Source organism: Narcine bancroftii, chromosome 3 (genome assembly GCF_036971445.1).
Source record: "Narcine bancroftii isolate sNarBan1 chromosome 3, sNarBan1.hap1, whole genome shotgun sequence".
Classification (NCBI taxonomy): domain Eukaryota; kingdom Metazoa; phylum Chordata; class Chondrichthyes; order Torpediniformes; family Narcinidae; genus Narcine; species Narcine bancroftii.
This window is the reverse complement of record NC_091471.1, coordinates 47,887,372-47,905,474: the sequence shown is the minus strand read 5'-3', so window position 1 is coordinate 47,905,474 and position 18,103 is coordinate 47,887,372. Positions and strand designations below refer to the sequence as shown.

General features: G+C 40.6%; 1 protein-coding gene and 1 long non-coding RNA gene across 19 annotated transcripts in view; one reads left to right on the top strand and one right to left on the bottom strand.

Moving 5' to 3' along the window:
- LOC138757145 (uncharacterized) overlaps nucleotides 1-11,698 on the top strand; it is a 52,122-nt gene extending 40,424 nt beyond the window's left edge. Inside the window, exons 2-3 of the long non-coding RNA XR_011353373.1 lie at nucleotides 2,614-2,745; nucleotides 11,612-11,698. This is a non-coding gene — a long non-coding RNA (uncharacterized lncRNA). The remainder of the gene's footprint in view (nucleotides 1-2,613; nucleotides 2,746-11,611) is intronic.
- nedd4l (NEDD4 like E3 ubiquitin protein ligase) overlaps nucleotides 1-18,103 on the bottom strand; it is a 533,566-nt gene that overhangs the window by 221,249 nt on the left and 294,214 nt on the right. The gene's annotated exons all lie outside the window — the stretch shown is intronic.

The following is an 18,103-nucleotide window of genomic DNA, read 5'->3' as shown; positions in this document are numbered from 1 at the left end:
GTGCTCATTTTTTCCTCTTTTTTGACATAAAAATGGACACATATTTACACAAACTCACATAAACACACCCAGATGCCCCACCTCCTGACCAACTTGGCTCCTTTGCAGTCAGTATCATCGGTATATTTACCGATTGTTACAGGTACAACTGGCTCCCAGTTATGACTTTTACTCTATAAACGCTCATAATTCAGAGAATAAATGCAGGAAGGGCTGCCATTTATGGAAAGTGTTTCCAGTGGACCCTCTGTAATGGAGGATTTAGACCAGCTGATGCAAGAAGGGATGCAGTTGCATCAGAAGACATAATCTCAATTCCGCTGTGGGGCCCAGGGATGCATATGAATCAGTAGACATTATCCAACTTCCACCATGAGGTCAAGAGATGCATTTGTCTTTTGTTGGTCGCAGACTGTCAGGAGACCTTGACGATAATTAAATCATTTGTTCAAAGTGATAAGATCTGAAGTAAACAACTTTTGGGTAATATAAGCCATGGTCCCACTGCTGAAGTTTGAGACTCTCCAAGAGGTGGCAACATCTCTCAGCAAGAAGAAGAACTTCAAGATTCCAAACCGACGTCCCGGTCCAGGGAGGTGGAGAACCTGCTACCGGCGCCCAGACAACCTACTACAAGTGTGCAGTCGTCGCCTCGCTTTGGCAGTTGGGACCAGTCCAGGCATTGATAAGTATAATTGGGAAGGGCTTGTATATTGTAGTGTGAATTCAGCTTTAGATTTAGTAATAAAACTTGTATAAACTGAACTGCTCTCGGTGTGTGTCTATTTTCTTTCGGTAGCTTGAACAATGTGACCAATCTAAAACGAACAAAGTGAAAGGTACAAGTTTACCCAAGGCACCCTCTTAATATATATTTGATTTTCGTCAGTTTAATAGATCGAAGGAGACCTAAATCTCCAAGGATCAATCAGCCCATTCTGTGGCATTAAATGAGAAAACAATCGGCCATAATGGATCGGGAAGTGCTGTGGGAGTTGGATTGGTCTCGAACTAGATCCATAACACAACTTAAATCCACCCCCCCAAAAAAAAATGATCGCGTGGGTATCTAACAAGGGAAGCCTTCTTAATATCATGTTAGCAAATGAGGTGTCATCGAAGTTAGGTGCATAGACATTGACCAGTAGCATCTGTTTCTGCAGAAGTTTACCTGCCACTATATCTACTATTTCTATCTGCTATCATATTAGATGGTACAAAGTCCATATTTTTATTTGGATTTCAAGGAAAACAATTCCAGCCAATCCAATCTTTGCTAATAACTAAAGGCATTGAATCTAGACCATATTCTGGAGCAGAACCTTTTTGGTTCTGGGCCACAAACAGAAAAATACAAGGAGTCACAGGCCAAACAAAATTAAGCCTGGCAGTTTTCAACCAGTTATACTTCAAGAAAAATGTGTTTTTAGACCAGAAAACCCCTGTGCCATCGAAAATTCATCTTCTATCAAAATAACTGTACATCACTACTGAACAGCTAAGTAGTTTAGTGATGTGCTCACATATTGGAGTCAGCATTTCTATATCTGCTGCTCTTAAATTTATTTTAAATGAATACAATAAAACTCTAAACTCTTATTCAAAAAGCAGTGCAAAGTTAAAAGCTGGGTGCAAAATAGAACAGGTAAAAGATCAAGAAAGTGACAAAGCAGGCTCCAACTCTCAGTGAACACAGTTCATGACCTAAGTGTCCATGATTATGATGCAATGTGTAAATCCTTAGATGGGTTATTAAAGATATTCTGTTAAAGTTAACAGATTCCTTGCAAATCAAACAAACACACTTTCCATTGACTTCTGTGGAAAAAGTATTCATTTTCGCACCGTGTCTGAAATTTTTGTTACTCCCTTGTTATTTTCTGTCTTTTCAGTTCCAGCATGTTTACTCAACTGAGGTAAAAAGTATTTTTTTAAATGAGCTAAACATCTTCATTCATGAGTAACATTTCAAGGGTCGGTTTCTTTGGCTTGGCTTTGCGGACGAAGATTTATGGAGGGGTAAATGTCCACGTCAGCTGCAGGCTCGTTTGTGGCTGACAAGTCCGATGCGGGACAGGCAGACATGGTTGCAATGGTTGCAGGGGAAAATTTGTTGGTTGGGGTTGGGTGTTGGGTTTTTCCTCTTTTGTCTTTTGTCAGTGAGGTGGGCTCTGCGGTCTTCTTCAAAGGAGGTTGCTGCCCGTTGAACTGTGAGGTGCCAAGATGCACGGTTTGAGGCGATATCAGCCCACAAATCTAGTGTTGAAACTTATAATTGCAAAGTACATACAGTGCAATTTATTGTTTAAGACTAAGTTGTAATGGGCCATATTCAATTTTATTTTTAAAATTCACCCTGGACCACTTAAAAATGAGCAACAGGCCATAGTTTGGCCACTCCTGTTCTAGAGTTTCTCCTCTGTATTCTGTCTAATGCAATCACATCCTTCCAAAGGTGTGGCACCCAGAACTGCACACAATATTCCAAGTGCTGTCCAATTGTGTTTTGTGTATTTGCAACATAATATCTAAACTTTTATTTTCTAAGCCCTGACTCATAAGCATACCACATATCTGCCTCATCACCAAATCTACCTGTATTGTCAATTTCAGGAAACTATGGACTTCAATCCCAAGGTTTCTCTGCTCATCAGCTTCCTGCACCATGGACCGTGTACATCCTACATATATGACTTCCCAAAATTAGCGGAATGACCAGGGTTCAAATCCTGCGCTGTCTGTAAGGTATGATCTCGCTGTGTCTGTGGGTTTCCTCCGGGTGATCTGGTTTCCTCCCACCATTCAAACAACATCCAGAGTTTGTGGGTTAATTGGTGATTTGGATGGCACAGGTGTGTGGGCCTGATACCATTCTGTATCTCTACAATTAAATTGAAAATTAAAATAAATTAAAATGATAGTGCATTACTTCATACCTTTGAAAATTACATTTCATCTGCCAACGTCTCCCACTTTCTCTCTGATCTATACCCTGCTGTAACTTTAGGCCACCTTCCTCAATCTCCATAATGCCATCAACTTTCTTGTCACCCACAACCTTTCATGAAGATTTCCAGTGTGTCACATCAGCAATTTCATTTGTTCCAATTTTTTAAAAAATCCTCCAAAACACTGTACACCACTACTTGCGGGAAAGTGGATAGAAGAGAAATGAGTTAAGCCTGGCCAACATTTAACTTCCACCTGCTACGACTAACACCTTTTATTTCTCCTCATCTGAAGTTGAAATTAAACAGAAGCTTGTCATTGCAATTGAAGAAGATAACAGCCATTTTCACAACATTGTTCAATAAGAAAAACAAGAAAAAACTTTTTGATGGAAACGACAGCCTGTCCTGGCCCTCATCCACTTGAAACAGCTTGCTCCCCAACAATGCACATCCTCCTCAAACGTCATTTTAAGGTCTGTGGCTGCTCACAAAGTGGACACAATTTTAAAAAGGCATGGCACACAAGAAAGCCCACATCAAATTTCAACCTCTATATCATCCATTATCAAAGACTCACCACACCTGCAGTCGCGATGTGGACAACAATTTGCATATGGAAAAGACGGGTCAGAGGAGAAAGGTAATGGCAGTCATCGGGGATTTTAACATGCAAGTAGATTAAAACCAGATTCGGACTGGATCTCAAGAGAGAGATTTTGTGGAAAGCCTACAAGATGGCTTTTCAGAGCAGCTTGTTGATTAGCCCAAGAAGGGATTGAAATGATTCGGTGTTGTGTGATGCAGTAGATATGATTAGCAACCTTATGGCAGTGCTTCTCAACATTTTTGTTCCCACTCATATACCACTTTAATAATCCCTATGCTCTGTGATTAGTAACGTGCTCTGTGATTAGTATGGAATTGCTTAAGGTGATATGTGAGTGGGAAGGGAAGGTTGAGAATCTAATTATTAGTGAAATATTTTGCTTGAGAAAAATTGTCATGGGCCCATTTGCTTTGGAGTTATGAATCCATGCACATAATGAGCCAATTAGTGATTTTCAAGCTTTTTCTTTCTACCCACATACCACCTTAAGCAATCCCTTACTAATCACAGAGCACCTATGGCACAGAGAATACTTAAAGTGGTATGTGGGTGGAAAGAAAAAGGTTGAGAACCATTGGCTTAGGGTAAAGGAAGGATTAGGGGAGCAGTGATTACAATTTGAGATTTCGCAAGAAGAAAATAAAGTCAGATGTCAGTACTTCAGTGGAGTGAAGGAAATTACAGTAATATGAAAGAGGAAATGCTCAAAGTAGATTGGAAGTGGGCACTAGTAGGGGAGACGGCAGAGTTTCTGCAAGAAATGGGGAAGGTGCAAGATAAATAGATACCAAAAGAGAAGAAACATTTGAATGGAAAAATCTCACAACTGTCACGATCTAGGGAAGTCAAAGCCAATGTGAAAGCAAATGAGAATGCATACAAGGAAACAAAAAATAGTGGGAGGATAGAGGATTGGTAAATTTTAAAACCTTACAGAAGATGACTAGGCTAGGCTAGCAAATAATATCAATGAAGATACAAAATGGTTCTTCAAGTATATCAAGAATAAAAGAGAGGTAAGGGTAGATATAGGACCATTAGAAAATAACACAGGAGAAATATCAATGGGAGACAAGGACATGGCATAACTCCAAAGTAAATGTGTATTTTGTGTCAGTCTTCCCTGTGAAATATACGAGCCATGTGCCAGATGTCGAAGGATATCAGGGAAGGGAAATGGGTACAATTACTATTTCAAGGGAGAAGGTGCTCAGAAAGCTGAATGGTCTAAGGGTAGATAAGACTCCCAGACCTGATGGATTGCACCCTTGGGTCCTGAAAGAGGTAGTGGACGAGATTGGGGAGTAATTAGTAATGATATTTCAAGAATCAATAAATTCTGGCATAAATTCTGGCAAAATTCTGTAGACAACATGGTTGAAGTGAAAAAAAAAACAACAAAATTCTGGAGAAAAATCAGGTCAAGAACAATGTCTTTTATGTAGCAAAGGTAAAGATACATAACCAACATTTCGGGCTTGAGCCCTTCATCAAAGTATGAGAAAATGCCGGCAAGCATCTGAACAAAAGAGTGGGGGTGGGGTGGTTGGCAAAGGCAGGAGATGAGAGGTGGAGAAAGGAGGGAGGGGACAGCAGCAATGAAGGGGAGGAGGCATGACTGGGAGGATGGAGGGATGACTGGGTGGATGGAGGAACTGCAAAGACAGGAAAAGGGGGAGGGGAATGAAAAGTCAAGCAGGTTTAGGGGAAACCAGTAAAGTCCATGCTCATGCCATATGGCTAGAGAGTGTCCAGATGGAAAATAAGATAATGTTCCTCTATTCTGTGGGTGGGCAGGATGGGATAGTACAAAAGGCCATGGTCAGACATGTGAGCACAGGAGTGTGACTCAAAACAGAAATGGGAGGTTGCTGTGGTTGTGAACTGAGCAGAGGTGCTGAGCGAAGTGATCTCCGATGTAGAGAATGCCACAAAGGTGCACTGGATGCAGTCGATAAGTCCTCTGGATGCACAAGTGAAGTGTTGCTTAATGTGTAAGGCCTGTTTTGGGCCCCAGTCCATGGTGAGGGAGGAGGTATGGATGCAAGTGTTGCAATTCCTACGGGCACGGGAAGGTACCAAGAGTGCGATGGGTGGGGAGGGATGATTGCATGAGGTAATCGCAGAGGGACCAGTCACTGTGGACGGCCGAGAGGGGAGGAAAGGGAAAAATATGTCTGGTGTTGGGACCCTATAGTGAGTGCCGGAAATTCTAGTGGATGATGTTTTGGATGCGGATGTTAGTGGGGTGGTGGGTGACGATGAGGGGCATTCTATGTTTTTTGCACCTGGAGGCAGAGGGAGCCAGGGTAGATGAGCAGGAGATGTAGGTGAGGGATGAGTCAATAGTGGTGGAGGAGAAGTCACCTCTGTGGAAGAAGATAGACATTTTGGAAGATCTGGACTGGAAGACCTCATTTTGGGAACAAAGGCGGCGGAGATGGTGAAATTAAGAGAAGGGGATGGAATATAGACAACACTTTCCTTATTCTAATATGCAGGGAAAAGGTGTGAGGAAATGTAGTCCAGCTAATTGTGGGAGTTGGAGGGTTTGTAGTATATGTCAGTGACCAATTTGTCTCCTGCGATGGAGACAGAGAGATCCAGGAACGGGAGAGTGTTGTCAGAGATGGACCAGGTGAGTTTGAGATCAGGGTGGAAGATGTCTGCAAAATGCATAAAGTTGACAAGCTCATCGTGGGTGCATGAGGAAGCGCCGATGTTGTCATCAATATACTGGAGGTAGAGTTGTGGGGACTTGCCTGTGTAGGTTTGCAGCATGGATTGCCCCACATGAAGGCAGGTGGAGCTAGGACCCATACAGGTATCCATGGCTACTCTTTTGATTTGGAGGAAGTGGGATGAGTTAAAGAAGAAGTTGTTCAGAGTGAGGACAAGTTCTGCCACGGGGAGGAGGGTGGTGATGGAGGGTGACTGGTCAGGTCTTTGGTCCAGAAGAAGCGAAGTGCTTTCACACTTCACTTGTGCATCCAGAGGACTTATCAACTGCATCCGGTGTACCCTTTGTGACATTCTCTACATCAGAGAAACCAGTTGCAGACTGGGAGATCGCTTTGCTCAGCACCTCCACTCTGAGTCACATTCCTGTGCTCACATGTCTGTCCATGGCCTTGTGTACTATCCCATCCTACCCACCTACAGATTAGAGGAACAATATCTTATTTTCCGTCTGAGCACTTTCCAACCATATGGCATGAACATGGACTTTACTGCCTTGCCCTAAACTTGCTTGCCCCTCCCCCTTTTCCTGTCTTTGCTGTTCCTCCATCCAGCCAGTCATCCCTCCTCCCCCACATTGCTACTGTCCCCTCCCTCCTTTCTCCACCTATCATCTCCTGCCTTTGCCATTCACCCCACCCCCAATATTTTGTTCAGATGCTTGCCGGCATTTTCTCATACTTTCTCAAGCCCGAAACATTGGTTATGTATCTTAACCATTGCTACCTGAAAAGACATTATTTTTGACCTCCTTTTTCTCCAGCATTTTGTGCTTTTCAATAAATTCTGGCATGGTCGTAGAGGACTTGACAATCACAAATGTCACCCCACTATTCAATAAGGCAGCAGAAAGGAAATTAAAGATAGATCAGTAGTTAGGATGATTTTGGAGTTGATAGTCAAAGAGTACTTGGAGGCACATGACAGTATAGCCAAAGCCACCATGGTTTCCTAAAGAGAAAATTTTGGTTGACAAATCTATTGGAATTCTTTGATGAAGTCACAAGCAGGCTGGATAAGGGAGATGCAGTGGATGTTGTTTACTGTATTTGGATTATCAGAAGGCATTTGACAAGGTGCTGCATATGAGACTATTTAACAAGAGCCCTTGCTATTACAGGAAACATGCTCACATGTGTAGAGCATTGGCTGATTGGCAGGATGCAGACAGTTGGAATACAAGATCACATTTCGATTGGCTGCCAGTTGCTAGCGCTTTTGGGGCCAATTCTTTTTATGTGGTATATTAATGATTTGGATCATGGAATGAATGGCTTTATGGCCAAGTTTGCAAATGAAATAAAGGCAGGAGGAGGAGCAGGTAGGGTAGAGGAAACACAGAGGCAGCAGAAGGACTCATGAGTAAGGACAGAGAAGTGGCAAATTAAATATAATGTCGGAAAGTGTATGATCATGCACTTTGCTAGATAAAGGAGTGCTAACGCTGCAGAGTGTTCAAAGGACGTTAACTGGGATGATTCTGGGAATTAAAGGTTATCACATGAGGAGCATTTGTCAGCTCTTGGCCTGTATTTGTTGGAATTTAGGACAATGAAGGGGGATCTCAAAGAAATATTTTGAATGTTGAAAGGGATGGAAAGTGTAGATGAAGAAAGGATGTTTCTTGGTTGGGATTCAACAGTGTCTACTTAGAATCAGTCATCGGGTGGTAAATCTGTGGAACTGCTACAGATCTTTGTGGAGGCTGGATCATTGGGTGTATTTAGGACAGAAATCGATAGGTTCTTGAGCCAGGGCATCAAAGGTTATGGAGAGAAGGCCAGACAGTGAGGCCAAGTGGGAAAATGGAGCAGCTCCTGATTAAATGACAGGGCAGACTTGATAGGCTGAATAGTCTATTTCTGCTCCTAATGGCCAAACACAGTATACTGATATAAACAAATTTAAAATTATAGGCAAATTTATGTAAACCTGACTGTAAATTAATGCACAAGAGAGCACACGGTTAAAAATAAGAATCCACAGATTTAATATCAATTTTGTAGGAGAAACTCCCCAATGGATGAGCCAACAGATCCCAAATTACTTCTTACTTGAGAAAATTGAGGGGAGAAGCATTTCTCAGTATTTCAAAGTTGCTGAATAGCTGACTGTAGAGAAACACTATTCTTCCAACTCAGAGTGATTATAACTATCCAGCGACAATGTACTATGGATGTAGAACAAAATGACATTTTTAAATCAAACTAGTGATTGAATTGGTTAAATTCAAATGCACCCAAATGCTCAAGCCATACATGGACAGTTAATCTCCTTCAATCTCCAGTTCACAAGCATATAGCAAGAGTAAATTATACGGTGTGATTGTTAATTTTCTTATCTATAATTATGAATTTAATCTTAGTGAAGTTAATCCAGAGTAGGTCCTTTGCAGTCGGAATCAGGGGAATATATAATGGGGAATAAGGAAATGGCAGACCAATTAAATTCTTATTTTAGTTCTGTTTTTACAAGAGAGGATACAAATAACCTCCCAAGGATGTTAGGAAACATAGACTAAAGCAAGAAAGGAACTGAAAGAAATCAGTATCTCTAAGGACATGGTCTTGGGGAAATTGATGGGATTGAAAGCAGATAAATCCCAAGGGCCTGATAATCTACATCCTAGGGTACTTAAGGAAGTGGCCATTCAGATAGCAGATGCTTTAAGAATTATTTTCCAGAACTCGATAGACTCAGGATCAGTACCCATGGATTGGAGGGTAGCTAATGTTACCCCACTATTTAAAAAGGGGGGTAGAGAAAAAGCCAGTGAGCCTTACATCAGTTGTGGGCAAAATGATGGAATCCATTATTAAGGATGTAATAGCAGAGCATATGACTAGCAGAGAATGGACCAGACGGAGTCAACATGGATTTACAAAAGGTAAATCGTGCTTGACAAATCTATTGGAATTCTTTGAGATGGTGACAGGTAAAATAGATGGGGGAGAGCCAGTGGATGTGGTGTACCTGGACTTCCAAAAGGCCTTCGATAAGGTCCCGCATAAACGACTGGCTTCCAAAATCAAGGCTCATGGGATTGGGGGCAAAGTATTGATGTGGATTGAGAACTGGCTGGCAGGTAGAAGACAGAGAGTTGGGATAAATGGCTCATTTTCTGAGTGGCAGGCGGTGACCAGTGGGGTGCCACAGGGATCTGTACTGGGACCCCAGCTGTTCACAATTTACATTAATGATCTCGATAAGGGGATTGGATGTAATATCTCCAAATTTGCAGATGACACTAAGCTAGGAGGGGTTGTGTGCATGGAAGAGGGGGTCAAGAAGCTCCAGTGTGATTTGGATAAATTGAGGGACTGGGCAGATACATGGCAAATGCACTACAATGTGGATAAATGTGAGGTTATCCACTTTGGTAATACAAACCGGAGGGCAGATTACTATTTGAATGGCAATAGATTAAGAGATGGGGAAGTGCAGAGAGACCTAGGGGTACTTGTATACCAGTCTCTGAAGGCGAGCATGCAGGTACAGCAGGCGGTTAAAAAGGCAAATGGCATGTTGGCCTTTATATCAAGAGGGTTTGAGTATAGGAACAAGGATACCTTACTGCAACTGTACAGGACCTTGGTGAGACCCCACCTGGAGTATTGTGTGCAGTTTTGGTCACCTTATCTAAGGAAGGATGTTCTTGCAATGGAGGGAGTGCAGAGGCGATTCACCAGGCTGATACCTGGAATGGCAGGAATGACTTATGAGGAAAGATTGCGCAAATTGGGATTGTACTTGCTGGCGTTTAGAAGATTGAGAGGGGATCTCTTAGAGACATATAAAATTCTGGCAGGAATGGACAGAGTGGATGCAGATGGGATGTTTCCAATGATGGGAAAATCCAGAAGCCGGGGCCATGGTTTGAGGATAATAGGCAAACCATTTAGGACCGAGATGAGGAGGAATTTCTTTACCCAGAGGGTGGTGAATCTGTGGAATTCATTGCCACAGAGGGCAGTAGAGGCAGGTTCATTAAATTTATTTAAGAGGGAATTAGATATATTTCTTCAGTATAAGGGTATTAAAGGTTACGGAGAGAAGGCGGGGACAGGGTACTGAACTTTAAGATCAGCCATGATCTCATTGAATGACGGAGCAGGCTCGAAGGGTCGAATGACCTACTCCTGCTCCTATCTTCTATGTTTCTATGTTTAATAATTGTAAAAATGCTGTCACTCCTTGTCATTCATATGCATTCCTGAAGATAGTTAAGTGTATAACAGCATGTTGAAGCCTCAAGCCTGGCACACCATTCAGTATCATTGGTATATGTCCATCACATGCACTTTTCATCCTGCACACCCAGTCCATAAAACGGCAAAAATACCTCAGAAGCCAACCACCCACATCCACCAAAAGTTGAGCAGAATAGCATATATCGAGACAATCCCCATCAACGTCTGACCGCTTATGTAGAAACCAGGTCCCTGAGTTTTTGATTCTTATGCTTGAAGTAGAGCCCTCTTGTTATTTGCCTCCTCAATTTCACTCGGATTCTTGCATGTTAAAAGGAGATCATGTCTCTTTGCAACGTTAAAAGATTTTAGATATACATCACGTGACAGGCCATTTAGGAACATGAGATCGTGCCATCCAAATACACCCAATTAACATAACCCCTTGGATGTTTTGATGGGTGGGAAGAAACTGAAGCACCCAAAAGATACCATGTCGAACATACAAACTCCTTACAGACAGCACCAGATTCGAACCTGGGTAGCCGGATTTGTAATAGCGTGCACTAACCACTACACTATCCAGGCCACCCAATATTATTTATTGTCAGAGTACATTCATGACATTATATACAACCCTGACTTTCTTTTTCCTGAAGGCCAGGCAGAATTTCTACTTATCGGTGGTGTAAGCTGTACTGAAGAAAAGAGGTAGAGATGCATATGATAAAAATGTAAACAAATTGACTGTGCAATACAGTAAAATATAAGGATTCAGCAATAAATAATGACCACAGTATCAGTTTTTAAATGAGTCTCTAAATTTGTTGTTTAGGAGTCTGATGGTTCAGGGGTAACACCAAATCTTGAATCTTATGGCACCTATATCTTTCCCGATGGAAGCAGCAATAACAGAGAATGTCCTGGGTGGTGCAGTATTTGATAATTGCTGCTGCTCTCTGATGGCAGCATTCCATGTAGATGCTCTCGGTGGTGGGGAGAGTTTTCCTTGAGATGTACTGGGCTATGTCCACTAACCTTTGCAGGGATTTCTGCACCCATCTCAGGCCGTGATACAGCTGATCAGCACACTTTCCGCTAAACATCTGCATATGTTTTCCAAGGTTTCTGATGTTGTACCAAACCTCCATAAACACCTGAGGATGTCGAGGTGCTGACATGCTTCATCCACAATCACATTGGTATGTTAGATTGAGGTAAGGTTCTCCTTGATAGTGGCTCCCAGGAATTTAAATTTGCTCATCATCTCCATCTCTGATCCCCCAAATATCACTGAATCATGCACGCTCTGGTTTTCCCTTCCTAAATTCTACAATTATCTCCTTGGTTTTCTCTCTCCTAATTTATTTCTTCCTTACTCAAATATAACTAACATTTACATTGTGCAACCTCCTCCATCATCTCAAGTATTAATGCTATAGAGTACATTGAGCTTCAATAGTTATTGCAGCACCCTCTTCACAGTATGGGACAAATATTATTCACTCTTCTAAATTTTTTCCACTGGATATTGTTGTTAGCTTAATCACAAATATGAAGATAAACAGTTTACAATTTTATTGAACAGACCATTTCAAACATTTTCTCTTCTATTCAATTTACTATGATTAATATCCTTCCAATATTTCCCCCCATTGCATTTTCCAGCTGCAATTTTGCAGATTCATTTCACCTGACTCTTGTTCTTTGTCAACATGTTCTCTCACAGCTAACATTTCCATCAATTTTTTTTATATAATTAGCAAACAGTGTCTTTATTTAAATCATTCATGTAAATTGTGAATAGACAAGTCCCTGGAATTAACCCCTGCAGCACTTCACTAATAACAGTGTGCTTCCGTGAAAATGACCATTTCATTCCAAATCTATTTCTGTCCCACTATTCATGTTTCTGCATTAATTCTAAATATACAAAACCCTTATTTTGTGCAGTGATCTTTAAACAATTCAGGATTCCATTTAGCTGCATCTTCTAAAAAAAACTTAATTTATCCAACTCTATTTTTCATAAAACTACATTCACTCTGCCCAATTACATTATCAATACCTACTGCCTCTCTTTGAATAATGTACAGCAGTATCTCAATAACTGTCAAGCTCACTGATTCGATGGCTTCCCATTTTATTCTCTCCTTCATTTTACGGATTGTTCATGTGCAGTCAATTTGCACATAGCAAGGATATGCAAGCTGTTAAGAGACCAGATGGAGCTTTTCATGGTTGTAATAAATATTGACTCAAACAGTGAGATAATCCCTCATTTATTATTATTTCTCCTGCAATGGCTCAGTCACTCAAAAAGCAATCTGCTGGAGGAACTCAGCAGGCCCAGCAGCATTTGAGAGAGGAAGAGGAATTGTTTGTTTTTGGTCAAAATCCTATATCAAGACTGATCGTGGAGAGCAAAGACTGCCAGCAGGAGACTGTGTGGGGGAGGCAGTGGTTGAGGGATAGGCCAAAAAAAATGAACTCGGGACAGGTGAAGGATGACCTGCAGATTCAGGTGGGGAAGAGTTGGAGATGGGAGGAGGAGACAGATAATTGGCAGGCACCAGAAAGGAGAGGGGAATAAAGGGCAGATGGAGCAGGGAGGGCAAGGGATAGTGAAACTGAGATTTCTGGTGGAGGGGTAATGAGAGAACAAAGACGACTAGCTGATTGGTAAGGAACACCAATCATTACAGGAGAAGTAAAAGACAGATGGGACCAGAATCAGAATTTAGTGTCATGAACAAGCCATGAAATTTGGTGTTTGCAGCAAATTTAGTGAAAACATTCATATTATAACCATCTTACTATATAAAAAAAAATAAAAATTATAGTGCACGAAAAGTAAGGCCGTGTCTATTTATTCAGGAATCTGATGGCAGCGGGGAAGAAGCTGTCCTTGTGCCATTGAGTGTTCGTCTTTAGGCTCCTGTGCCTTTCTTCTGATGGTAGCAGAGTGAAGAGGTGTGGCCCGAGTGGTGGGGGTTTTTGAGGATAGAGGCTGCTTTTTCAAAACACTGCCTCATGTAGATGCCCTCGATGGAGTGAAGTCTGGTGCCTGTGATGCTGCAGGCCAAGTTAACAACCCTTTGGGTTTATTCTCGTCCTGAGAGTTGGCACCTCTATACCAGGCAGAGGTGCAACCAGCCAGAATGCTCTCCATGGTACACCTGTAGATGTTTACGAGTCTTCAGTGACACACTGAACCTTCTCAGCCACTGGCGAGTCTTTTTTGTGAATGCATCGACATGGAGGCTCCAGGACATATACTCGAAGATGTTGACCCTCTCCACTACTGAGCCCTTGATAAGGACTTGGTCGTGTTCCCCTGACTTTCTCCTGAAGTCCACAATCATCTCCTTGCTTTTGTTAATGTTGAGCACAAGATTGTTGCTGTTCCACCATTCAATGAGCTGCTTGCTCTATTTCCCTCCTGTATGCTTCCTCATTGCAATTTGTGATTCTGCCGACAACTGTGGTGCCTTCGGCAAACTTGTAGATGTCATTGGAATTGTGTCTGGCCACACAGTCAGGGGTGTATAACAAGTAGAGCAGTGGGCTAAGCATGCATCTTTGGGGTGCACCTGTGTTGATAATCAGTGAGGAGATGTTGTTTCCAATTCATACTGACTGTTGGTGTTGTCTTCTGATGAGAAAGTTAAGGATCCAGTTGCAGAGTAGGGTATAGAGGCCTAGAATTTGTATCTTCTTGACCGGCACTGAGGGAATAATGGTAGTGAAGGCCAAGCTGTAATGATGAAGAGCAGCCATATGTATGAATTGCTGTTTTCGAGGAAGGATTCAGGTGAGTTGAAATCTCTTCCCATCCAGTTTCTTTCAAGGATGCAACTACCTTAACTACCTAGAATATACCTCTTTCCTACCCATTTCTTGTTAAGATGGCCTCGCTTTCTTCCAGTTTCTCCACCTGTGGTGATTCTGTTTTCAAGGAGAGTTTTTCTGTTCTACAACTTCTGAAATGTGCCCCCTTTTCAGCGAACTCAGCTTTTCTGTTAATGGTGCCCTTTTCCACATTTTCTGTGTTTCTCACAGTTCCGCTGTGACCACCACCCTGCAATCAGAAAAGAGATAGAGATCCTCTAATTTGCCTTTCACCCCAACAGCATGTGCATATAGTACATCCTCCTCCATCTACCACTTCCTAACTTCTACAGGGACAACAACTTCATTCACTGTCTCTTTAAATCAAATGTGTATTGTTTGAGTTGTTTTTTGTTGCTTTGTAGTTTTTTTTAAAAAACACAGTACAAGTTCAGCTGCAGAAATAATTCTGCTCTTGCCATCACTCTGATACAGGTTAATCTAGGTTACATCTGTCCACAAGACCTTTTCCCAGAATTTTGCAGGCTCTTTTAAATACTTCTTGGCAAACTGCCATCTGCCCATCCTATTTCTGTGGCTAACTAGTGGTTTGCATCTTGCAGAGTAGCCTCTGTATTTCTGTTCATGAAGTCTTCAGTGAATTGTTGTCATAACATATCCACACCAGCCTCCTCAAGAGTGTTTCTGATCTGTTTGGGGATTTTTCTTCATTATGATGAGAATTCTACTGTCATCAGCTTGGCCTAACAGTCCCTTTGGATTTACTGAGGTCACGAGTATACTCTTTCTTGGTAATGTTCCAAACAGTTGATTTTGGCAATCCTATTTGGTCAATGTCTCTTACTATTTTAATTTTGTTTTTCAGCCTCATAATGATTTCTTAGACTTACATTGGCACAACTCTGGTCATGTTGAAAAATGGCAACCGGAGACTCCAAAGGTGATCAAAAGCTTAGAAGCAAGCCTAGCTCCCTTATACCTGCACCAATGAAGCTAATAAACATACCTGAGTACTCACAAACACCAGTGTAGCCAAATATTTCAAACATTATGATGCCTGAAATGAGGGGACTATGTATAAAAAGTGTTGTAATTTCTATGTGGTCAAACCAAAATGTATATAAATAACCTTGAATAAAATCTGGAAAGGGTGTTATAATCATGTGAATAATTTGATTGAAAATTTAAAATTGTGGCGCAGAGGGGAAAAAAAATTGTATTTGTCCCTCACAATATGGAGGCAACTTATGTGACAATCAGATCATTATCTGGTTACAAATTGTTTCTGTCCATAAACTCACAAGTACTTCTTGTGTGTACCTGTGGTGAATGTCTGCCAAGCTGCCTGTCTCCCTAAATAAGATGAATGGATATCAATTGTGCAAATTATGGATTTGAAGCTGCACTTACCTGAAAATACAAATTTCCAGAATGAAGGACAGTTTCTTTCTTGGTGAACAAAGAGAAGCTGGAGGGACTCAATGGGTCAAGCAGGAACCATGAATAGAAATGCTGTAAGTCAACATTTCAGGTTAGGACATAATCTGTATTTGAAGATTTGGAATTCTAAGGGTATAAAGGAGATAGATTATTGTTTTGAAGATGGACAATTTCTTTCTTTATTAGACTTAGGGAGAAGTTTGGGATACCATCTAATTCTTTATTGGTATACTATCAAGAGCGAACTTTCGTGATAGATAGTTTTAGAAGAGAAATTATGTTACCTAAATAAACTAAGTTTGAGCTTTTGATTTTGGAAACATTAATAAAGGGATTTATTTCAGCAATATATGCTTTGTTACAAGACAAGATGAATAATTAGATTTAAGTAAATCTAGAATTAAATGGGAAGAGGATTTTTCTTTTGATACATCTCAAGAAGAATGGGAAGTTATGTGTCAGATAGTGCGACTAAATTACTTAATGTATAGTTTTGTTAATTATAATTTTTTACATCAGTTATATTTGACACCCAAGAAGTTAAAAAGGTATAGTTTTAGTAATTCAGATTTATATTTGAAATGTGGATTTCATACTGGAACGTTTGTATATGCAGTTTGGTCTTGTGATGAAGTTCAACCATTTTGGAAGAAAATTAAAATTTTTTTGGAAGATTTATTTAAGATCAACTTACCATTGGACCCATTAATTTTTTTGTTGGGTTATTCTGTATCTTTAGTTTCTGGTTTGGGGTTGGACAAGTTTCAGATGGTGTTCGCTTGGCATTAGCGGTAGGGTGGAAATGTATTGCAATTACATGGAAAGACAATGTGGAATTAAATATAGTCTACTAGCATAATGTATTTATATGGAGAAAATAACATTTAATTTGCATGATAATTATTCCTTTTTTGTTCAGATGGGGTCACCTTACTTGAAATTTATGGGTTTGGAAATATCTTAATTTTTTTTTTATTGCAAGTTTGATACAGCACACAGCGTATGTAATTAACTGATATATGTCTTTTATTTAGCTCCCCTTGAGGGGTCTGTTGTGGGTGGGGGTTGGGAAGGGGGGGGAGGGTCGGTATTGTTTATTTTTTTATATTTTTGTTTGTTTATATATGTATTTTAAAATCGTAAATAAAGTTTTCACAAAAAAAGTTAGGACTTTTTTTCTCTTGAATGCATTTCTTATCGTTAAAAGATGTTGCCACAGTACTGTTTAATTGTGCTTTCTTCCATTTCTCTCATTTTGTCCTTGAAACACTCTTCCCTGCACTTTGTTTTATTATTGCACTACTTGTTGTACTGAAGTATGGGTTGTCTTGCCTCGAAACCAGCAAAACATTTCACTGTTTCTTGGTACATAGAACCATAAACATTTCAATAACAACATTATCCCAATGTTCATCATGAGAGATGCAGAAGATGAAGATGGCAGAAGATCAAAGCAAGTCTGCCATCTGAGATGGGTGTCAAACACATGGCCACTTTTAAGTAGAGTACGGTAGTTCTTTCATATCTTGATCAATATTTAACATTAGAAACAACATTACAACAAATTATGAGGTCATTGTTTCGTTACTACAGACAAATTTACCATGACTAAACTTCCAAGGGCTTAATTGACTGTGAAGTTATTCAGGGTACCCTGGAGGTCAAAGAAGGCATCACATAAATCAAAGTTACTTGTTCTATCAATTTTCATTCTAGAATCAGAATCTTACAACAAAGAAATCAATCCTTCAGGCCACGACATTCAAGCTGACTATTTTGTCCATTTACACTAATCCTATTTATCTATGTGGGGTTTCTCCGAGGACTCCAGTTTCCTCCCACAGTTCAAATTGTACCAGGGTGTAGGTGAATTGGGTGTAAAATGGCCAGCACTGACTTGTGGGCTGAAATGGCCTGTTGCCATGTTGTAGGTCTACATATTTTTTTTTAATCATTCTATTTCATCCCCTGGAATCAAATATGTTTTAAATGAGGTGAAAATTGAAATTAATTATTGTTTTAATTACCTTCACTTCTCAATGTTGCAGTACACAATATTAAGGAATTGCTGATTGAACTGTTGTGAAGCAAATCAACTGTTAAAATCCTAAAAGGAACATTTGGAGTCCAGACAAAAGAACTGGTAGCAATGACAACAGCAAACCTTCTGGAAAGAAATACCTTTGTTTACAATGCTGAAACCTCCTGCAAATTGAAGGATTCAGATGAGATATACCAGGTCAAATCAATATGGCGGTGGTCATCAGCTACAGCAGAATTTTATTTTATTTGTGCACGATTTCCACATGGAACAGCTTGCCAAC